Source organism: Eptesicus fuscus, chromosome 15, assembly GCF_027574615.1.
Source record: "Eptesicus fuscus isolate TK198812 chromosome 15, DD_ASM_mEF_20220401, whole genome shotgun sequence".
Taxonomy (NCBI): Eukaryota; Metazoa; Chordata; class Mammalia; order Chiroptera; family Vespertilionidae; genus Eptesicus; species Eptesicus fuscus.
The window spans coordinates 66206151-66222992 of record NC_072487.1 but is presented as its reverse complement, the minus strand read 5'-3'; positions in this window follow the sequence as shown (position 1 = coordinate 66222992).

Sequence of the window (16842 nt, the reverse complement as noted above, 5' to 3'; positions counted from 1 at the left end):
TTAAACTTTTTCTATATTATTTGATTTGTTTTGTGCTAATACATAGTAGCTCAAATCAGGGAAAATCATTCAACTTTGGGGAAAAGGATTTTGATAAGTTTCTGCCTACAGGAGTTCATTAATATAAATTCATAAATCCATTAATTCATATACCACTATCATTGGTTGTTCGCTCCCAGAGAAGAGCCTTATTTACCAGTGCTGCTGATAAATTGAATCCAAAATTAAGTGCAAAAACTAAATTTAATTATTACAAAAATAATTAAGATCTACAAATAAATAATATTGACAACTTACACAGCAAAGTCACACTTGCATTTTTCTCTATATGGGAAAATGCATCTTTCTGATTACTATAGAAGCCAGAAAGGAGAGAATGTGTTAGGGACTGGGGTGGAGAATAATAATGAGGGTTAAAGGAAAGACCTTTGAGTCTATGGCTCCCTGCTCCTTTAACACATAAAAGCTGTTCAAATAATGTTTGTTCTTTTCTTCCTTAGGGATGATTTTACTTGTGACCCTCTTCTCCCAGTTCTGAACCTAGCTGCCTTTTACACATGGCAAAGTGATTTTGTCCTGCCGAGTGATTTTGATCTTGGGTGGGTCACCGTTGACATCAGGGCTGACATGCTGCAGTACATCTTCTGTAATTGCTGCATTGATGCCAACGTGACCCGAGTGGCTTCCGTAATCATCCCTTCTCTCCGCACAGTCACCTGCTGTCAGGAGCTGCCTGTGCAAAAGTAACTGATTCCCAGCCCCATCAGAGCCCTAATTAAAAGTGCACCAAATTAAACTTGAATGCATGGAAAACAATTAGCTCTCTCCTTTGTCTCCCCATTCAGATCCATAATGCAGAGCAGCCAGGTGTCATGTTCAACAAATCTCCGTCACTTGACGGCTGGAGAAAGGAATGTAGTTGGAAAAGCTCCAGAATCTTCCCTAGGAGGCCTGTTTGGGCTCTCCCATCCCTGCAGTGACTCGGTGGTCAGGGTGCTTCTGTGGGAATCCCTTTTTCTCAATATCTTCGTCTTCTCCCATTTATTCTTTCTTCTTCCAAAAGACAAACAAACAAAAACAACAAACTCCAAATAGGTCCCTTTATCACCACTTTCCTTTCCTGGAAGTGTGCAAAATGTTTTCAACAAATTGCCGAACATGCTTGTCCGGCATTTTCTCACTGGGGTCAAACACCGACACCAGTTCACCCTCCTGCTATCCTAACGCCACATCCCTGCGGTGGTAAACAGAGTCACTCAGCCCTGTGTCGGCTGTGCTATTGTTTCTCTGAATAAGTACAATGAGTTACTCTACCTAGAATTCTTTCTTGCAACTGACTGACCCTCAACTAATTCCAACAACCAGGCCTTATATGTACAGGGAAATGAAATAAACTGCTCAATTCCCAGTCTCTTTTAGAGCAGGGCCCTTACTCAGTCACCCCAGCCCCATGGAAAATGGTTATTTCCCCTGAACTCCTGAGGGAAATACTCCCTTAAAAATAAAATCAAAGGGAGAAGTGATTTAAGAGAGAGTAAAAAAGAAAAAAAAAAGTGTAGGCTTCAGACTACAGAGTTTTGAATTCAAATCCAAGTTTTGCTACGTACCATCCACGGGAACTTTGGCATATTACATAACCTCTCTGTGTCTCAGTTTCTCCACTTATAAAATTGTGATATTAAATCCATCCCATGTGGCTATTTTGAGAATTAGAGTTCATTTATGTAATATCTTAGCATGATGCCTTGAGTATATGGAAAATGCTATTATTATCAGTGTGACGGAGGGCAGTCTGGCTAGAAGGAAAAATTCATTTGTCTGGAAACAAGACGGAGGGGAGGACATACTTCAAAAATGTGGTGGAGTAGCCCTAGCCCGTTTGATTCAGTGGATGGAGAGTCAGCCTGAGGACAGAAGGGTCACAGGTTCGTTTCCACTCAAGGGCATGTATTGTCGATGCACACTCAATCTCCAGCCCTGGTCACAGCTCATGTGGGAGGCAATCAATCGATGTGTCTCTCTCACATCAATGTTTTTCTCTGTGTCTCTCCTCTTCCCTTCTACTCTCTCTAAAAATCTATAGAAAAATATTCTTGGGTGAGGATTCATAACAAAAAAAATGTGGTGGAGTAAAATTTGCAGTTTCTCACGGTGATGCTAGGAATATAATAATCTAGTTTAATTCCCACTTGGTTGTATGAGTTTTGGGGAAAGTCATAGACATAATGGAGTGACTGAAAGCTCTCTTAGCCATATTTACTCCGGGGTTAGCACACAGCACACATGCCAGCACTCCCCACATTGTCATGACATAGACTTTGCCACTTAGTCCTATTCAGAGCCCATTATCAAAATTATTTTCAGTTCTTCACTTATGTAAATAGTTTATTACACCCTTTAACTCACAAAGTCTCTAGTCAACAATACATGGTAATAACAAACTCAGCCTTCTGGTCTTCATGTTTTTCTGGTAAAAAAAAATAATGTCATCCACAGGCACTCACCCATGCATGCACCCTCCAGCTTAGATGAATGACAGTCACAGTGAACAGATATCTCTCGTCAAATTTATGCAGCAATGATGAGAAACATTTGTGGATGGCTGCACACATTCAGACACCAGAATATCTGTTGTCCCACTCGAAGGCACAAAAGGACTCAAAACAATACTAAACAAGTCAGTAACAATTACAACATCATCACTTCCATGATATAACAATGCCTCACAGAGTCTGTAAAAGCATCCGCAGTCATTGCACCATTCACTTGGTCACCCTTTGGCAGTGTTTTGCTGTTGGAGGAGAACTGTTTACTGCCCTGTAGAACTTTCTTACAATCTCATGAGACTAAGTACTCAAATGCTTTAGTAAGTGGCCAATCGTTGTTTCTGCTAGGCTGCTGTTTTACTGCACAGCTTCCCTCTTACTGATAGAAAGAGATCAGCATTGCACAAGCCTCTCAGCTCCGCGCTCCATCAGACCAGCATCTTCTTCATGACGCTGTCTTTGCAGCTGTAGCCAAAGGGAATGAGAAATCAAGTTTGGCGATTCACCTGGAATGGGCTTGCAGTATATCCGTGTGCTATTGGGTACCATTTTTACAGGAAAACAAAGTTCCCACCTTAAATCATGAAGGAAGGTTGGACTGGTTAAGAGAGACCATTGCTTAAGGGAGAGTCTTTGAGATCTAACAGACAAGAACAAAACCTTAAAGAATCACCAGAGAAACGTATGGGATTGAGGGGAAATTCTCATGCTCTTTAGAATTCTATGAGCAAGAGGTAAAAAAAAAAAGCTTCCAGAACAGAATTATCTATACTAATAAAAGGGTAATATGCTAATTAGACAGGGAGACCTTCTGGAAGTCTTTCCGGACAAAGCCATGGTGGTGGGGCTGAGGCAGAGGTGGTTAGGGGTGATTAGGCCAGGAGGAGAGGACACTTGGGGGTGATCAGGCTGGCGGGGGGGGGCAGTTAGGGTCCAGGATCAGGCCTAAACTAGCAGTCGGACATCCCCTGAGGGGTCCCAGATTGGAGAGGGTGCAGGCTAGGCTGAGGGACACTCCCCCCCCATGCACGAGTTTCGTGCACCAGGCCACTAGTATAATTATAATGATCAAGAAAGATACTCCCAACAAGTGGTTGTCGGCAGCGGGGTAGGTGAGGGACGACCAAACGACTGAACAGCAGGCTGCCAGGGGGGTAGGTGAGGGACGACCAAACGATTGAACAGCAGGCTGCGTGGGGCAACCAGGCCGGCGGGGGGGGCCGTTGAGGGGCGACCAGGCCAGCAGTGAGGGATAGTTGGGGGCAACCAGGCCAGCAGGGGGGGCAGTAAGGGGTGACCAGACTGGCAGGGAGGGGGCAGTTGGAGGCGACCTGGCCAGCAGTGGGGGGCAGTTAGGTGCGACCAGGCAGGCAGGCAGGCAAGTAGCGATTAGGAGCCAGAGGTTCAGGATTGTGAGGGGGATGTCAGATTGCTGGTTTAGGCCTGATCCCTGGGCCTAAACCCCATATGCCATATCCCTGGGACCAGGCCTAAACCGCAGTCAGACATCTCCTGAGGGGTCCTGGATTGGAGAGGGTGCAGGCTGGGCTGAGGGGACCCCCCCCCCCATGCATGAATTTCATGTACCAGGTCTCTAGAAATATAAATAAAAATGAAATAACACTCTGGAAGAAAACAATGGGGTGAGAGTGCTTTCTAGCCTTTGCCTTCTAATTATTTTTATCACCTTTCTCTTATCAACATTGTAAGTTCCAATCACTCTTGATTTTTTTCCTATGAAAAGTTCTTTATTATACTGTTAATATGGCACATACCTCCATCTTAGGTTTTTATGTCACAAGAGTTAGCAGTCAAAGAATATAATACCCTTATTTATTCCATCTATGTTCCGCTAGCCTCCATTATCATCAGAATGTTCCTCATTGTTATAAACTCTGCATGCACTTGAGAGATATTGCATAATCGATGTCTAGTTATTGGAGACTGGTTGCCTTATTCTTTACTTGGCATTTTGAGAGACTCTTTCGATATATATGCTTCTCAATTAGTGACTATCTGGTAATTTTCATGTGTGCCTGCCATTTCTATTCATTTTACTCCCTTCTTGCTCTTTCAGTCTCTTATATTTGTTTTCCATTTTCATTTTTAATCATTAGCACATAACCTCATTTGTTTAACATTGTCATTGTACTCACAACTTCTCTATGGTGTATCATAGAGTAGAACATCCAAAGGACCCATGTTTGAAGGAAGGAACCTCATTCTTGACTCTGCAGCATAGTGATCACATGTATTTCTAAAGACGTGGGGTCTCATCCATGGTATGAACTGCCTACCTGGATCTCTGTACATTACTTTTTAACAGAGCTCTGAATTCAATTATCTACCTGTGTCTTCCCAACATGCTCTTCATAGAATACCTACCTACCTGGTGAGATTTTGTTGTCCTCAGTTTTTTTTTCCCCTTTCCCATTGTCTTGTACATTAGTGGTACCAAAATCCACCCCTACCCTCTTGTACTTGGGGTCCCTTAAAGATCATATAGAAAAGACAAAACTACTCTGGTTGTCAGAATATTATGTTATTTTATTCATGTCATTAAGACTATGACATTATGAGGCAAGACTCTGCAAGACATACATTTTGACTACCACTTATACAGTGTACATAATAAAACTTCTCTGATATATATAATAAAACAGCTCCCTTTCCCTGGCCCTTCCCTTCCCACCATTGCCAAAATAACCCAGGTCTGAAGAAAGCCAGAAGGCAGATTATCAGGTGATATTAAAGAAGAAAGTTTGTTGATACAATCTTGACTTTCTTTTTACCTTGGAGACTATATTGCCATGCAACCTCTACCTTTAAATTCCAATAGTTGCCCAGATTGGGAATTGCTCAACCTATGAGCACCTAGGGTATCTTTTAGATTTTTTCCTATATGGAGCATCGCTCTATCAGCCAACTATTACAGTTGTCTAAACCCCATATGCCAACTGAAGAAAGACTAAAAGAGATGTAGGATTTTAACTGAGTTCACTGGTTGCAAAATAAGAGAATGTAGGTCAAAGCGGGTGTAGGGGAACTTCATGCTGGAGATGAGAGGACAAAAAAAAGGGGGGCGACATCTGTAATACTTTCAACAATAAAGATAAGTTTAAACAAAATAAACATTAGGCAGAATTTTATTCTAATATCATATGCTTAAGCAACATATTCATAGTGACACTTTCAATTATTCAGGGAAGTTGACCTTAATAAAGTCAATTTGCAGCACCCCAAGTTGTCCATGAGCTTAAGACTCTATTTTGAAGAAAAAAAAAAACACGACTCTATTTTGAGTCCCTGACCTCTGTTTAGTTCCTGACTATGGGTGGCCTGATTCTAAATTTTACTTCCTTTGCTTTGGGTCTCACAATCATTCTTTTCCCCTGATGCTTTTATTCTTTTTCATCCAAATACATATTACTATTCATTTGTACATATTACTCTGACTCCAACTTTTGGAAACTACAGTCTGTAACGCTTGTCTTTTTCCAGTTTCGTTCTCCCAAGGCAGGATCTCTATTGAGTATCACCTGCTCATAGCTGTGTTTGTTTGGACCCACTGAGAAGAAGGAGCCTAGAAGGGATAAGATACACAAGAGACTTATGGGGGGAAAGACAGAGCCTTCTCACTGTGATACAGATCTGACACCAGTGAAAGAAGAGAGATGGAAGGAGTATTGGAGTAGAAGTCCTAGATGGCAGCATAGTTCCAGGTAAGATTCATCCAGGCCAACAGGAAGAGCTTGGGTCAAAGGCATCTATTGGATTATTTCCTGATCTCACTTGAGTTGTCCTTTAACACCCATATTATTCTCAGACATTGGCTGGGATCAGCTCATGAAAAGCATGGTGAATACATGAGGACAGTATCTGGGGATATCAGTCAGCTGTGCCTCCTGCAGTAGGAGATTTGAAAATTGCATTTTCCTGTCAGCCCCACTTGGTCAATAAATAATAATAGGGTTTAAGGCATCGTTACAGGAGGCATTTTTGGCCCAAGGTGTTTTCTCATGACGTCCCATGTGACATTCAATCTTATGCTGGCTCCTTTTTCTTATTTATATCTTAACTCAAATATCAATTCTTCAGGTGATTTTCTCTGACCACATCATTCAATGTTGCGCTTGCTGCTAAGCAACTCAAAATCACACTACCCTGTTTTATTTTCCTCACAGCCTGAATTACTACCTGACATTATGTTATGTATTTGAGTGCTTGTGTATTATGTGTCTGCCCCACCCCATTAGAGCTGTAATATAGTTTAACTTGTTCACTACTCTATTGCCAATGCCTGGAGTATGCTCAACAGCAATGATTAGAAAGATTAGGGTGCGTTATAGATATTGTTGTTATTAAACTTTTTGTTCTATTTTTATCACCCATTGTGGATTCTTCTTCTTTAGATCGCCCACAATGCCACACTGACCTCCCATATGATATTATCATGATGCCTCAATGCATGATAGTCAATGATAACTTGTCTCTTTCTCTCACTAGTGCATGAGCTTCTTGAAGGTAAAGGTCATGTGTTTTTTAAAAATATACTTTTATTGATTTCAGAGAGGAAGGGACAGGGAGGGAGAGAGAGAAACATCAATGATGAGAGAGAATCACTGATTGGCTGCCTCCTGCACGCCCCCAACTGGGGATCAAGCCTGCAACCTGGCATGTGCCCTTGACCGGATCGAACCTGGGACCCTTCAGTCTGAAGGCCGATGCTCTACCACTAAGCCAAACCAGCTAGGGCAAGGTCATGTTTTATATTGCATATAGTAGTGCATCAGGTATCCAACAGTACTGATCAATGGCAGAAGGAATGAAAATTCTCAATGTATGCAACTTCCTCAATATGCAATATTGCTTATAAGTATGACAGTCTGGGGGTTACAGCTGTATAATATGTGCATTTGAGTGTACATGCAACTATGGAGGAAACAAAGCAGGAAAAGGCCTGAGAATGGGCAGCCAGACGAACAGCTGTCAGCAAAGTCTGCAAGAGGCCTTTTTTCTTTGCAGGAGGTGCATCTAGTTGGTGATCAAGTAGGAACTACGCAGTCAGGTTTGGAGAGGAAACCTGGTGTTTGCCTTTGTACTGGAGAGAGGCCCGGAGGCTATTGCCTGATCCGGGAGCCTGGGGCTGGACTGATTGTTCCAGTGTCCTCTCTTGTGAGAGCAACTGCTTTGTTCAGTGATCAAAGGCCCCTTCCATCCGCATCCCACACTGGGTGCCACTTTTGTGGCAGACACCTGGGGAGAGGGCGTTTCCTCCCCTTCTCTAGGCTGTTAGGCTTTCCTACACAGTGGAGCAGCCAAATTTGGTTGTTGAGCATTCATCCTATCAGTTTTGTTTTGACATTGTCCTCAGGTTTAAACCCCTGATTGAACAACTGTTGGATTTCAATTTTTAGGGAAGGAAAGACTTAGGCTCTGTGTTGATAAGGTAAAAGGTAATGTGGTAAGAGCATGGTATTAGGGTTATAGAAACCTGGGTTAGAATTCTAGCTCCATTATTTCTTAACTGTGCTATCTTAGGCCAGTTACTTAATCTCTCGTATATCAGTTTCCACATCCCTAGAGTTTGAATTGCAATACCTGTCTCATAAGAGAATCTTGATGTATAATTAAGATATTATATGCTTTTACAAACAGTCCCCAGTCCATAGCATGTTCAGCACATGGTGATCCCTTGCACTGTCCCTGCAATAGGTTCCTGTCACCTTTATAATCACCCAGTAAAATGAGTGCAGCTCTAGAGGAGGAGGCCAACACTTGTTCCTCCTGATCCCACCCCAGGTTGTTTCATCTCTGGAGAAGAAATGCTGAGGATTCTCCATCCTAGTTGAGTTATTGCTTACGGAAGTACGTATGAAGCAAAGAAAGCCTTTCAATCTAGTTATCAAAGGCCTTGCAAGCTTCAGCTTCAAGATTGGTGAATCAATTCATCAGCATTGAGCGGGGAAAGTTCATCTGCATCCAAAGCATTTTACTGCACAAACAAGTTAAATAAAAAATCAAGTGCAGGCCAATTTACCTTATTCCACTGTGGCTAGAATTGAAGGAGGATGAACCATTCCCTCTCAACCTCCTCTAATCCTTTTACCTCTGCCTTAGTGGAAGGAGCAGAGTCCTGTGGGAACGAGAGACAGGGGGTCCTGACAAGTGACCAGCAAGCAGTGAGATTGACGCTCATTAGCTGGGAGAATTGGAAACTCTTGTGGGTATCACTGCTCTTTTGGTGACTTGGAAGGACTCGTATCCAGAAGATAGTTTGGGCCAATGGGCTTATGTTACAGGGAAACCAAAGCATCCAAATAGATTTTCTTCTCTGCATATACTGCCATTAACTAGGGTTGAATTTTAGTGCTATCCCTGAAAGTTCTCTCTTCACACCCTGCACCCTTTAGTTTCCTTGTGAGCAGAAAACATTCCTGATTCTTTTGTGTTTCCATACAAGCATGGACAGTACAGCGCTTAGGCGAGCACTCATATACAATTTCATTATAATTAAGGCAAAATTCCAATTTTACTATTTATCTTGTAGCTAAATATAAAGGGAGGACGGAATTGTTTCCAAACGGGGAAATAGTGTACACAAAGATGTGAAAATAAAGATCAGTGAGTAAAACATAGTGAATGTCCACTCTGTGCAAAAATGGCCTCATCCACCCCGTGATGATGTATGCAGGGAAGCAATGAGATGTACTGTGGAGAGGGTTGCGGGGAAGATTCTGGAGGTCCTGGAATGCTGGGTTTTGGGCATGAGCACTGCTGTGCTATGGGAAGTTTTTGAGGAGGGGGTGGCAGGTGACATAATGCACTTGAGCAAGAGAAACAATGTCCACCATTTAGGTCAAGGAAGGACAAGGCGCAATGGTTTCAGAGCTCAGAACAAATCACCCAATTCTATTTCCCGAATTGTTCATCTTCTATGAGGCATGATGAATGCTGACTTTAGACTCCTTCCTCTGGTTCTGCCAGCAATTCAGTAGCTTAATCTTTTTCCAATCTCAGCTGTTGCCTAATAATCTGTTCCAGGCACAGAAATTTCATTAACTCCTCAATGATGTCCACAGGCTTTGACCATGGATTTCATCAGTTAAGCTGCTTTTATTTCAGCTACTATACAAATTACCCTCTGCCTGGAAAAAAAAAAAAAGCAGGGTGGAGGGGACTTGGAGAGACAGAGAAGAAAAAAGAATAGCTGAAGACCTCCTGTATTTCTCAAACAACTTTCCTCTTCTTAGTGAAAATAGATATCCAGAGGAGAAATCGAATTGCAAAAGCAATGACTCGATTATGCAGTGACCCCCAATTTACTTACCAGTAGGTTAAGAGGGGGTCCCTGTCACAACCAGCATGATATGTGATTGTCTTATCATCCTTAGAAAATGATATAACACTTGGTAGAAATAGAACTGTGACTGGTGCTAGACATTTAGCAGGTGTATACTGGTTTCTGCTAAGTCTAAGTGGTGAGATGGGGAGGTGGAGGGATAAAAAAGTGGGAAAGAGGAGAAGAAATTCCCACTAAAGATTTCCTGCTTAACACCCCTGCCGAGTTGCTGTGCACAGCTTAGTGAATAATGGTGAGATTTTGGGCATCAGTGGAGAAGAAATCTTTGGACAGGAGTCATTCCTTATAAAGTTTCCTCTGTGAAGCTTCTTTCACTTGTAGAGGGAGTTGCAGCTTCTCCTGTGTTCAGGTAACACACTGGATCATCTCCCCTTTTATATCTCTTATCAAAATGTATCAAGCCATTTAATTTACATATCTGCCTTTTCCTTCGCTTTTGAGATATTTGAGGGCAAATGTCAAATTATGTGAGGCTAACACTAGTGCTAGGGGACCAGAAACTCTCCCTAGGTATCAGTAGTAGGGTAGCTACAGACAGAAGTGACTAAATGGTAACCAAGGAAACCAGAAAAATAGCAAGAGACAGAGCCAATTATGCATTAAATGAAATTATGTATGTAAAGTGACTACTGCAGGACTTGGGTGCTTGGTAGTTAGTGGCGATGTCGGTGGAGCTGTTTGCTCTGTCACTTCCATGGGCACATTTGTACATACCGATTTCTGCTGTTCAGCAGCATGGAAATTTAGCTAGACACTCAGAAGCTCCCGAGGAAGAGGTAGTGAGTTAGATTGGAATGGGTACCCTTAAGGGTTGTTTTCTTGTTTGTTTTGAGAATATGGGTTACAACTCTACTTCATCTCCCTCCAGGACCTGACTGCATATAATACATAGAAGGAGATATGGGGTAAAAGGCACTAAGGAATGGTCATGTGACCTCATCTCTTATTATGGATGATGCCTCCACAGATACATTTAGAAGAGGTTGACTAAGGATGAGCTAACTTCAGCATTGCTGACATATTTTCAAAACATTTCTCATAACCAATTTTTGGATCACAGTTTTATCTTAAAATGAAATAGCACCCTATGAACATTTTGAAATAGGTGGTTTTGTATATGGCTTCTTATACCAAAAATAAATAATAAATGAAGATGCCTGTCCTTTGGTTATATAGCACTCAAAATATTTTTTTCAAGATTTGAAAGATAACTTTTACTTATCAATGGCAAACATCCTATATAATAAAACCCCAATATGCAAATCAACCAAACAGTGGAACGACAGGCCACTATGACGCGCACTGACCACCAGGGGACAGACGCTCAACGCAGGAGCTGCACCCTGGTGGTCAGTGCACTCTCACAGGAGGAGCGCCACTCAGCCAGGAGCAGGGCTCACCTTGGGGAGCATAGTGGCAGTGGTGGGAGCTTCCCTCTCCCACCTTCGCGGCAGCACTAAGGACCCCTCAGGGGATGTCCACTGAGGGGTCCTAAACTGCAAGAGGGCACAGGCCAGGCTGAGGGACTCCCTGTCCCCCAGTGCAAGAATGTCATGCACTGGGCCTCTAGTGTGCATATAGCATTTTTGGTTAAACTCTTTCTGCCCCCTCCCCCTTTTCTTCTGAGATTCGTCAGTCTGTTCCATATTTCCATGTCTCTGGTTCTATTTTATTAGTTTATTTTGTTCATTGGATTCCTTTTTTGTTTATTTTGATTTTTAAATTCAATTGCTGATAGATATGTATTCATTGCCACTTTATTGTTCATATTTTTATCTTCTTCTCTTTCACCTTCTCCTCCTCCTCTTCTTTATCATCATCCTCTTCTTTTTTTTTTTAATATATATTTTATTGATTTTTTACAGAGAGGAAGGGAGAGGGAGAGAGAGTTAGAAACATCGACAAGAGAGAAACATTGATCAGCTGCCTCCTGCACACCCCCTAATGGGGATGTGCCTGCAACCAAGGTACATGCCCTTGACCGGAATTGAACCTGGGACCCTTCAGTCCGCAGGCAGACGCTCTATCCACTGAGCCAAACCGGTTTCGGCCATCATCCTCTTCTTAAAGGATACCCTTCAATATTTTATGTAATACTGGTTTGGTGGTGATGAACTCCTTCAGCATTTTCTTGTCTGTGAAGCTCTTTATCTGACCCTCAATTTTAAAATGAGAACTTTGCTGGGTGGCGTAATCTTGGTTGTAGGTCCTTGCTACGCATCACTTTGAATATTTCTTGCCACTCCTTTCTGGCTTGCAAAGTTTCTGTTGAGAAATCAGCTGACAGTGATATGGGTGCTCCCTTGGAGGTAACTAACTGCTTTTCTCTTGCTGCTTTTACGATTCTCTCTGTTTTTAACCCTTAGCATTTTAAATATGATGTATCTTTGTGTGGGCTTTTTTGGGTTCCACTTGTTTGGGACTCTGTGCTTCCTGGACTTGTAATGTTATTTCTTTCACTAGCTAGGGGAAGTTTTCTGTCATTATTTCTTCAAATAGGTTTTCAATTCTTGCTGTCTCTCTTCTCCTCTGGCACCCTTATAATGGGGATGTTGGTACACTTGAAGTTGTCTCAGAGGCTCCTTACACTGTCCTTATATTTTTGGATACTTTTTTCTTTTCACTGTTCTAATTGGGTGTTTTTTGCTTTCTCATATTCCAAATTGTTGATTTGATTCTTAGAATCCTCTACTCTACTGTAAGTTATTCTTTATTTCAGTTAGTATATGCTTATTTCTGACTAGTGTTATATAATTTAAGTGAAATTATCAATTCAGAGAAATGCTCTACTCCAGTAGGATTATAAATTGATGGGGTTCTATCCTGGGCCTTAATTCTGTTTTCTTTGAAAAGTATGTCAGTTTTCCATCTCCTACTTCTCCATATTCCTCTACGAAGTACACAGACTTATTTCATCAACAGGAAGTTTGAGGACCAGAAATATCAGTAAACATCCTCAACATAATTACTAAATACCTGTGATGAAACCAAAATTCAAGGTCCTTGATAATATTATTTGCTTGAGAATTACTATAACTGCCCTTCCCCGTGCTTCAGAGATGTATTCCTTCTCTTCTCTTTCTTTTTGAAAATGTGTATTGAGGATGAATTATATATATTTAAAATGTGTAACAGCATGGATATATATATATATATATATATATATATATATATATATATATATGTTGTGGAATGTTTCCCAAGATCAAGATAACTAACACATGCATCACTTCACATAGTTATCATTTGCTAACTCTTTCTCTCTATGTGTGTAGAAAACTTAAGATCTACTCTCATCAACTTTCAAGTATACAATACCATATTATTAACTGTGTTCACCAGGCTGTGTATTAGATCCTCAGAACTTCTTATAATGGAAAATTTGTACCCTTTTACCTATACATGCTCTACTTCCCCCTCACCCAGCCCTCGGTGACCACCATTCTGTTCTCTAGTTCTATAAAATCAGCTTTTAAAAATGTAGATTTCACATATATATGATATCATACAGTATTTGTCTTTCTCTGTCTGACTTATTTCACTCAGCATCATGCCCTCCACATTCATCCATGTTGTCACAAATGGCAGAATTTCCTTATTTTTATGGCTGAGTAATATACCACTGTGTGTGTGTGTGTGTGTGTGTGTGTGTGTGTGTGTGTGTGTGTGATATATCTCATTTTCTTTATCCATTCTTCTGTTGAAGGACATTTAGGTGGTTTTCATATCTTAGCTACTATGAATAATAGTGTAATGAACATGGGTGTATTGATATCTCTTCAAAATACTAGTTTCAGTTCCTTCAGATATATATTGGTAGGTCATGTAGTAGTTCAATTTCTAATTTTTTGAGGAAACTACATACTGTTTTCCATTCCCACCAACAGTATGTAAAGGTTTCCTTTTCTTCACATTCTCACCAACACTGATCCTTTAAAAAAAAAAACCAAAACAATAGCAGTCATAACAGGTGTGAGATGATGTCTCATTGTGATTTGGATTTGCATTTCCCAGATAATTCATGATGCTGAGCACGTTTTCATATACCCCTTGGTTGTTTCTATGTCTTCTTTGAAAAAAATTCCTTTGCCCTTGATTAAATTGGATTATTTGTTTTTATGCTGTTGAGTTGTATGCATTCTTTATATATTTTGCATATTAAACCTTTGTCACATATATGATTTGTGAATATTTTCTCCTATTTTGTAGTTTGCCTTTTCAATTTATTGATTGCTTTGCAGAAACTCTTTAGTTTGATGTAGTCCCACTTGTTTACTTTAGCTTTTATTACCTGCGTTTTGGGTGGCTTATCCAAAAATCTTTCTATTTTTGTAATTTCTTTTTTCCTGTAAGGTCACTCCTAACTACCATCACTACTTCCACTTGTCTCTGAGGCTAAGACTGATCCTAGTTAGTATTTCTGCAAAAATCTACAGTCACAAATTTTTCAGACTTGAATTACTATCAATTCTGCTATTACCTTTATACCTTTCTCTCAAGGAGATGCCATATATTACCGTGGTGAAACTCTCAATTTTCATCCTCAGGCAGAATTCCCACCTCTTCCCCTTGCTGAGGTAATGATCAACAAGGTACACTGCAGTTCCTTCCCAGTCTTGCCATGAAATTTAAAGGGCATAATGCATAGAACGTGTACAGTAATGAATGTGTTTTTTAATACTACATAGGATTAACATTGGAATATATAATATTAGCCAGGTCAGTGGTCAAGTTCATTCTGCCAGCTGGATTCTCATTCTCTTTTCAGTACCTGAAACCATCTATATAATTACCATAGTTTTTTCCTCTAGTACCGTGGTTCTTCAAAGTATGGCGATAAGACCACCTCCATCTGAATCTCTTTAAAAGATTGTTTTATATCAGGTCTCTGGGACTCCCCCCAGTCTTGTTGAATTTCTGTGATGGAGCTCAGGACTCTTCGGTGCAACCAGACAAGCTGTTCTATCCCATGAGATTAGTGGGGCAGATTTCAGTTGTCTGGATCTCTGAAAATCTCTCTGCCTTCATTTTTATTCTGTGGTCTATCTAATTATCAGGCATCTCCCTTACTCAAAGTTAGAACTTCCAAAGCTGACTGTTCTTCCAAATTCTATTCTTTGTTGTCATTTATTTGAAATAGCATGTGTTGCTTCCTGAACCAGACTTTGTTCCATCCCTGCCCCACCTCGATGTGCACAATTTCTTGCTGGATGTGTCCACCCCTCCCCCTTTTAGTTGTGAGTATATTTCTCCATTTTCCCTCTTAACCTAAACAGTATCACCCATGATTTGGGTGTGGGGTATAATTATTTTTACTCTGTTAGCACCTACATCATTTGAGTGGGATTGGAACCCACCTTTGGCTTCTAAATTAAACCTGAATAGCTTCAGTGGATTCATATGTGCCATCTATGTGGCCACAGCTCAGGGATGATCACTGGTCTAATCTTGTCAGTGAGAAATACAGAGGCTTACTTAAAAAAGTAAACATATTTTTGTGGAAAGTATTGGAACATGTATTATTTTTTTCTTCTCGTGGCTCACAATACTGCCTGAGCATTAAAATCACCTGATCATCTTGAACTGTTTTATTCTAAAAATAGTTGTTTTTTTTCCTTTCGGTGTGGTTAGCTATTCATTTGAAACCCAGTAAACGGAGATTTGCTTCTGTTTGTATCATTTTTTATATTACCTCCCCATCCTTATTAATATTAGTGTTTTTTTTTATTATGTGATACATTAATCTGGTACCAAAGGTGAAACTATACATAAAGCTCTCCCTAAAGGGGTGCTGCTACACCCATGTTCAATTCACCCAACTCCCATGCAAGCCCATTAGTCTTAAATTCTCCTTCCTCTGATTCTTTGGGCACAATTGTGCAAAAACTTGCATCTTCCTATTTCCTCTTCTTTCTTACACAATAGGTATCTTCTATAGAGACTTTTTTTTTTTTTGCATTTTGCTTTCTTTAAATGACAATATATCCTGGAAATCTCTTCATATCAGTCTATAGAGATTTTCCTCTTTCTTTTCAGCTGCATACTTTAGCCTTGTGCTTGGAGATGTACCAAAATTTAGTCAACTACTCTACCACGTGGCCTTTTTACTTCCAATATTTTTTAAATTACAAATAACAAATGAATAAACTTGCATATGTATTTTTTTTGTATTTCTGTAGGACAAAAACCAGGATTCATTTCTACATATGAGATTACTGGGTCAAAACATAAATTCATTTTTATTAGATATTGCCCAATTCCCATCCAAAATGATTGTGCCAATCTGTATTGTGATCTGCAATGTATGAGAGTGCCGAAAACCAATTCCAGCATGTAATAATTACAAGAGTTTTACCAAAAGGTTGATTAAGCTTGGGGAGCTCAACAGGGTTGAGTCACATGTAGTTTACCTGTTGGAAACGGCTACAAAGCATCTCTCCCAAACCTGAATGGTATTGTTCACTGCCAGACAGCTCAGGGCATTTTATTGCCTCCTGTTGGCCAAACACCTGAACAGCTGTAGGCTATTCCCGAAACTGACAATCTTTGTAAACCCTTTGACACCATACCCTTTGAAGGGTATATTTCCACCTTGCCTTGGGACAAATTGTGTTTAATAAAAGCACGGGTCCTTGGTCAAGGAGGAGAGTCTTATATCTCCTTCAGCTGGAAGCTCCTCTGACCCCCAATGCCTATCAAAAATATCTTTCGTCCACGGACTCCTTCTTAATCATCTACGTGCAGCCCTTTCTCCAGAATGCTGAACCCTTTGTAAGGCTGGGGAAAAAGAACCCCGACATGAGAGTATCAGTTTGACTATAGCCTGGCCAATCGAATGTGTTATCACACTTTATGTCAATCTGGTAGGTAAGAAATAGTTCTAATTTGCACACCTCTCATTGTGAGTGAAGGTGAGTATTTTTGCATGGGTTT